The 7842-nt window shown below is 35.8% G+C and overlaps 1 pseudogene; it reads right to left on the bottom strand.

The window, feature by feature from the left end:
• Positions 1–213: 213 nt before the first annotated feature.
• Positions 214–2182, bottom strand: LOC117239345 (annotated as a pseudogene).
• Between the last annotated feature and the right edge of the window lie 5660 nt (positions 2183–7842).

Raw genomic sequence — 7842 nt, 5'->3', positions numbered from 1 at the left:
TAAACTTAGCCTATAGCGCGTGCGCGCACACACGCGCACACACATGACACACATGACACACATGCGCGCACACACATGCGCGCATACACACATGCACACACATGCGAATGATTTCTCGAACGATAATGCATTTATTTATATTTTTCAATATCTGTCCTTACGATTGCGTATTTATTTGTTCCACGTATCATATTTATCTATTTGCATAACTGTAGGTGACATTTTTTTTAACAATTTTGCTAATATTTCATAACTTTTTAATTCATATTTCAAAGTGGTAACAGGTGTTTCTTTCTTTTCAAGTCTCCTCCATATCGGGCTTATTTCTAGTAGCCACGCTTGCTTACAAAGCAATTTTATATCTGCACAAGAATATCTTTCAGTACATTTTACTATGTGGTTTACAATATCTGTATTTTCTAATAAGTGGTTGCTAACGTATAATTTGAATATACCAAGTCGAGCAACTTCATTGGGTTATGATACGTATATTTGCTTTTCGAGACGCCTGAGTAAAGCTGCATCAATGCCCCTAATAACATATTTACAATAAATATTATCGTTCTATTATACTAATAATAATGAAGGAATACTTCAAACAACACAATAACATATTTGGAATTTGGAGAAATATTACGATATTTTCTACTTAGAAAACATTGAAATAACGTGATATACGTACCAAGGGGAATTAGTTGTAGCTAGAAGAACTACATTAGAATTCTCATTAGACACTAATCCATCCAATCTAGAAAGAAGTTCTGATCTGAATCTCTTTGCAGGTTCAGACAATATACAGTCTCCTTTATTTGTGGCGATCCAGTCAATCTCGTCGATAAAAATAATTGTAGGCGAATGACTATAGGCAAGTTCAAATAAAACCTGTTCAGTTTAACAAATGTATTATTCATTAAATATTATATTCGAAATTCCTTAAATTCATTGCCTCATCACGAATATGATATCATTTCGTTTTCCAAACAACTATTCTATTTATATATAAATGACGAAAAATAAAATCAAATCTTTTTATACCTAGAATCTCTCCTTCATAGACAAAGGAACAAAGAGACTTACATAGACAAAGCAACTTACACGTATATACTTCTCGGAATCGCCTCTCCATTTGCTGCCCAATGAGCTGGCAGTTATGTTAAAAAAGGTGCAATGGCATTCTGTCGCGACTGCCTTCGCTAACTTCGTTTTCCCTGTTTTGTATATTTCTTGTAAACACGTACAGAAATGAAAAGAATACGAGTATCTTACCTGTACCAGGTGGGCCGTACAGCAAAATACCTTTCCAGGGGGAAAACGGGCCATCAAAAAAGATAGGATACTTAAGGGGATACACAACGGCTTCCTTAACAGCGGTTTTACATTCCTCTGGGCCTATAACGTCATCCCAATGTACATTTAATTTGCTTACTATGATCTCCTGTGATGATACAAAGATAAAATGGCGTCTTCTCTATATTAAGTAAGTGTTACGTAATTTGATATTTGAAGCGTTACTGAAATCACGTCATCGTCGATATACGTTGGACGGTTTATCGACGGGAATTTTATCGTTTAAAAGCTTTACGATATGTATATTAATCGAAAATAACGCATGAGATGTCCTCAGCCTCGTAATTCCGGATTATCTGAATAAAGCTTTTCAATGCATTTCAATATCTTCGATTGCATGGATTGTTCCATTGGGACGTTAAATAGCTCTTCTGATGAACGTCCATCACTCTCATTGGGGAATATTGACGTCACTGTCATTGCGAGATTAATATGATTCGTATTGTCATCAGTTATCTTCTGCTGTAGATTCGTCTCTTTCACAGGCTCACTTCTCGCTTGTTTACTAACAGATTGGGCTTTTGTCTCAATACTTCTACAAACATTGGATCATATTGTAATACGATACGTTGAATACGTTGAATACCGTTTAATATCGTTAAATAATTTAAATTCTTACGTTTTGCTTGCATTTGTCACTTCCCTCGTCATTTCCCTTCCAGTTATTTTCTTACACAATATGGGATATTTTTGAAATTTCATCTTGTAATAATTTCCATACTCTGCAACGATAATTTCCAAATCGATGTTGTCGCAAACCCGATGTTCGGGAGATAGACGAGCTTCCCGGAATAATACATCGCTAACGTCTATATACATAAAAAATGTAGTTTTTAATTAATTATAGTTTTTAACTAATTAAAAATATTTTTCGCAATGACTGAACACTATAAGATAACCATCAAACAACTGTTTTATCTCTAGGTAAGACAGGCAAAAGAATGTATTTACTATACAAATCCTCGAAGATAATTTCTTGTCTTTTGCTTTTTAATTTCCAATTTTTAGATGGATAAGAATAATTTGAATTTATACTTCATATATTTGTTTATAACTAGTTAATCTACATTATCGATTGAATTATTCTTAACTACTGAATTACCGATGTCGAATTTTTAAATTTGGTTTCGCCTTCTCTTTCCATGATGTCCACTGATTTCTATTTCGATTGGTCACTGACACTATTCAAAAGAATTCAAAAGAATCAATACGATTCGTCGGTCCATCGCCTGATTAAAAAATGAGATAGGATGAAGCTCACTAGTCGGCCTTTGAACTTTCAATAGTGATTCTCTGTAAATGCTTGAAATTGACGCTTGGATTCTTTCCAGATTAACTAGTTTTGCCCCTCCCTCCCTTTATCTATTTTCTTAGATCGACTTAGACTGCCACAACATATTATCTTTCTTCTTTTCTTTTCTTTTCTTTTCTTTTGATCTTTTAAAGCCCTAAATCGCTGGCTATTTTGTATACTATATATTTTGTACACTCAATTACTCTGTAAGTCATAAGTACATATGTTTTACAACGTTATTTGTCATATTTCAGTTAAACCCCAGAAAAGCCAGAAATATATTTGCAGCGTGTTTTAACGCGTCCCTGGCAAAGATCTCAAAAACGAGTTGCGACACAATTTAAAGCGACAAATAGCACCGCGTATCTCGTTGTGGTAACACACGGTTCGCCAGCTTTTTAAAAGCGCTCTCCGTTTGCTTTTTCCTCTCTTCCCTGTCTCTTCGTTTTTTCTTAACGAGCAAAACCATTTTCGCGAGGACGAGAGTACGGAAATGACGTACTGGCAATTTTGTTTTGTGATAATACAAGCAGCTTGGTTTCAGTGAATTAAACTTGGCCCCAAGCTTCTACTTATCCCTACCTTCCTTTCCTTTATTTTCCCTTCTATATCCCGTGTTACTCGTGAAGACGAACAATGGTTCAGATAGATGATAGGCAGATTTTCGAGAACTAAATAAATATACGGTCGCGGATCGGTATCCTTTACCCCTCATTGCGGATCGAGTCGCGAGATTGCAAAAGCGAGACATTTTATTATTCTGGACATGGCCGGTGGGTTTCTCCAAATCCCTATTCATCCTAATTCTAGGAAGTATACAGCATTGATTACCCTCGATGAACAATTTGGATAATAAGTTGTTGTTTTCTTCGAATTCTTTTGTGCCTTTGTTCGATCCATTCTAAGTCGATCTAAGAAAATAGATAAAGGGAGGGAGGGGCAAAGCTAGTTAATCTGGAAAGAATCCAAGCGTCAATTTCAAGCATTTACAGAGAATCAAGCGGGCTGGTTAAGGTCGTGAGTTGAGCAATTATCCCGCGTTAGGTTCAATCAGGTTAGTCCCACGCGAAATTGATCCAACCATGCGAAAACGAGTGTATTCTGATTTCTGTTGCAGATACTTCTGGCTTGTGCATTTCTTTTCGCTTTTCGTCGCTACTTACGACTCTTACGACTTACGTCTTACGACTAAGAACATGTATTGCTGCTTTAAAGTTTACGTGAGAATGATGATGATTGCGGTCTGTATACCGCCAGCATTTCTTTTCATCCTTCCATTACAGACTGGTAAGTTGATACTGATTAATTATGCGATCGAAATCCTATATAATGGCTACAAAAAATATTTGCATCATTATTCTCGTTTCCTAATGAATCGCTGTTTTAATCAAGTTTTATATTGCATCAAATTTCTGTAGTTACACGAAAGTACTAAATTATAGAAAACTTGATATACACGGATTTAATTAATTGATAAATTAGTCAATATATAGGCATTATTATTTCACGCGAAATTTTACAACGTCAAAAACCTAATATTCCTGTACGAGCAGTATTAATCACAAATTGTGAGAATGCCTACTGATAAGGAAGAGAGATAATATAGAAAACGCAGACTTGTGGAAAGAGAATCCCTGACATTAGACACGAATACGCGATTTCACGAAATATTTTATGGTATATCTAAGATAGAGAATATATATAGAGTACATATAAGTATATATAGAGTAAGAATATATATAGAGTATATATAAGTACCAAAAATACATCCTAAGACGTGTATGCGATCTACGCTGTATGGGACGTGTTATAAATGGTTTCCGCCACTCAACCGCATTTGAATTTGTGAACACGATCGAACAATTGACACGAATTATTAATTCCCGTCTCTACTCTAGTAACGATTTGCTTTGGAACGAGGTCGAATCGTTCTGATTCCGCGCATGATTAACAAATAATTACAGAGGACATCAATTACTTGGATGGTCTTCCTGAACTTGATCCAGTTTCGAGAAAATGAAAAATTCGTTTCTTCTCTTTGCTTCCCTGTTCCTTCTTTCCTCCTTTTTCCCTTTTTACATCGCTTTGTTTTACATCGCAATTTACATTTATTTGTAAAGTTTGAATCTCCTCGATATTGAAGATGTTGAAGCTGCAAGTATGTATTTCATTTTAATCCATTCGAGACCGAGATTTAATTGTAAGACGATACCTAGGTGTCGGTACGATCTGAATGTTTAGTTGGAATGATTCTGTGTTTTACTCTCTCCAGGGTATCCTTTTCATACTTTGATTTTAAATCGATGACAATCTTATATAGTATGCCTCATATTTTTTTTTTCTGATATCGGTGACTGCCATATTCTCTTGAGTTTCCAAATCGTAAAGAATCTTTCCCCAGGGATTGGTCAACTGTGTATGTCCCCATGCGACGTAACTTGCTTAAGGAACACGAGCCGGTGATATGCAGGCAACGTATAATTGATTATCATTCGCTCTGGAACGCTGAAGTAATGACCAGTGCAGTGGTCCAGTGGTCATATTGAATGCCGCTGGATATATCAGCATTTGGCAACCTAACCCAGAGAAGCAGGAAATATGAAGCCACCGAATACCAATTAACTTCGTAGTTGCACGGTTCACATTCCATCATTTCTGAACATGCGAGGACAGTCCTCTTATTGTGCTTTTAATTCTTTTATTTGTTTCATTTTCAGCAAATATACTGGTTTTTTAAATTAAGCTTCTTTTTATACAGAGTTACAGATTATATTAATTTTATATAGAATATATTTAAGGAAGATATTTAATTTTTTGCTAGTTAAGTATTGATCGATTAAGTTACTGTACCTTTGTTCCGATAAATGCGTGCCATTTCCTCGAATCTAATATCATAGCAAATGCCAATACCTATTTTGCAGCCCTTCACATCGAACGTCGTTAGGGAGTTACCAGGACTGAGTGAATCACTCTCTCGAAAAGTAATCTTATTAGGAATGTCGATGTCGAATAGATGTACCTAATAACATAAAAATGTAGTCGCTAATTCTATTGCTGAAACTTTTGTAATTTAATATCAAAGTTACCAACTCCTAAACTTTAATTATTTTTTATTTAATAACTGACAGCGTTTTTATCACTTTCTTTTATTAAAAAATCTTATCATTTAATAATGTTTAAAAAGGAGAAAAAATAAGTATAATAATATTTTAAGTATGTGAAAAATTTATATTACACATTACAACAAAAATGGGCGTTTCCCGTATCATAACGTATTTTATAAACCGTAAATTATAGAATTGGTTATAGTATACGTATGTACATATGTATATTCCTAAATTATTCCTAGATAGAGTCACTTTCTTCACCCCAATATTTTCAAATTCAAAGCCATAAAGGAATATATTACTTACCTTTCGGTGTTTTGCTATCAAAGTTCCATCGGGACCCCAAATAGTACAGGTATTGTACAATTTATCGCCCTCTATTTCAGGCATCGTACCACCAACTACATAGATGTTGTTTTCTTTAGCTGCGTTCGATGAAGCAACGCTCGTTTCACCATCAGGAATACTCTCGGCGTATTTTCGAAAGTACTCTGCATTGCAATATTTCAATTAATGAAAAATAACTGTCTTTTGTTCCAACCATAAATTAAATTGAAATGTTTGTCAGTTTTTTATTTTTTAAATTATTAAAATAACTAAGTTTTATATTTCGACTTAATTAAATACGCAATTACTTAGCTAATAGTATATATAATAAATTGTTTCTACAGGTTCAAAATGAAAAATGAATATTTAGAAATATTTAATTACGACAATGCTATTTGTGTTAGCATCAGTGGCTTGTTACTCAACGACTTTGCTAGTACTTTTTGAAACATAAAGTTAGTTTTCAATTAACACTTATACTAGAGGCGGAATTATAAATGCAAAATAATTGATAATACTAATTTATAAGTACCTAATTATTAGTATCTTAAAAAATATATTTATACAAAAATCACGATAATCATGAAAATGGGGAAATCCTATATTCTCGAATCAATTCACAATTTATTTTGTATATTAATTAGATTCCGCGCTCATCAGTACGTACTCACTGGCGACATCGAGAAAATGTATCGGCAATTCCTCGTACGACCAGAGGATCGGAAATATCAAAGGATATTATGGCGCAGCGCGAGTGGAGAAACAGAAACATATGAGCTTAACACCGTAATACTCTTATCATAGAAATAGAGGCAGTCCTCAATTCCCGCCCTCTAACTTCTATCTCCACCGATCCAAATGATCTCCTAGCCCTCACTCCCGGACATTTCCTCATTGGCGATTCATTAATGTGCTTACGTGATCGAGATTTCAGGGACATTCCATCGAACCGACTCTCCAAATGGCAGCATATCCAACAGCTTAAACAACATTTTTGGAACCGCTGGCATAAGGAGTATTTGAACGAGCCAACCAACCGCAATAAATGGAGCAAGGGTGGACACAGCATCCAAAAGGGCACAATCGTCATCCTCAGAGAGGACAACGTTCCCTACATGCATTGGCCTCTGGGCCGAGTTATCAAGATTCATCCAGGCGCCGATGGTGTCATCCGGACAGCTACAGTTCAGACGGCAAAGAGCATTTTGGATCGGGGCGTCAAAAGGCTTGTCCCACTGCCAATTCAACCCGATCTCGAGAAACCCGAACAACTAGCCACCGAGACGAAATAAGATGGGAACTTCAACCACACCTCCCTAGTTTGATCGGTACCCTCTCAACGGGGGGAGAATGTTACGCCATGCGGCTTACCATAGGTCATATTCTTAACTATCGATCGCGGCACTATAATGTCGCAGACGGATCGTCGTGTCTGCCCGGCAAACAAACATTGTAGTGGCAAGCGCATGGTTCATTAAGCAGGGCGACTTCCAGAAACGTCGACTCGTGGCCCGTATTTTACCTCGCGTAAAAGAATGTGGCGTGATCCGAACGTAGTGGGGGTCGCCTTCCAGAAAAAACGAAAAAAATCGAAAGGCGTTCAGAACTTTTCGAGATGTCGAACCGTCAACACATGTGGTATGTCGCGCATTACTTATCAACCAAAACGCAGTTACATTTTTTTTGTTCCATTTATATCTTTCTAGTTAATAAGTTGTTGAAATAAACATTAATTTATTTGTGTTAATTCTGTGGAATTTCATTGAA

This window comes from Bombus vosnesenskii, unplaced genomic scaffold (assembly GCF_011952255.1).
Source record: "Bombus vosnesenskii isolate JDL3184/JDL3185 unplaced genomic scaffold, Bvos_JDL3184-5_v1.1 scf7180000013935, whole genome shotgun sequence".
Lineage (NCBI taxonomy): Eukaryota > Metazoa > Arthropoda > Insecta > Hymenoptera > Apidae > Bombus > Bombus vosnesenskii.
The sequence above is the reverse complement of the archived record's forward strand: the minus strand, read 5'-3'. Positions and strand labels throughout refer to the sequence as shown.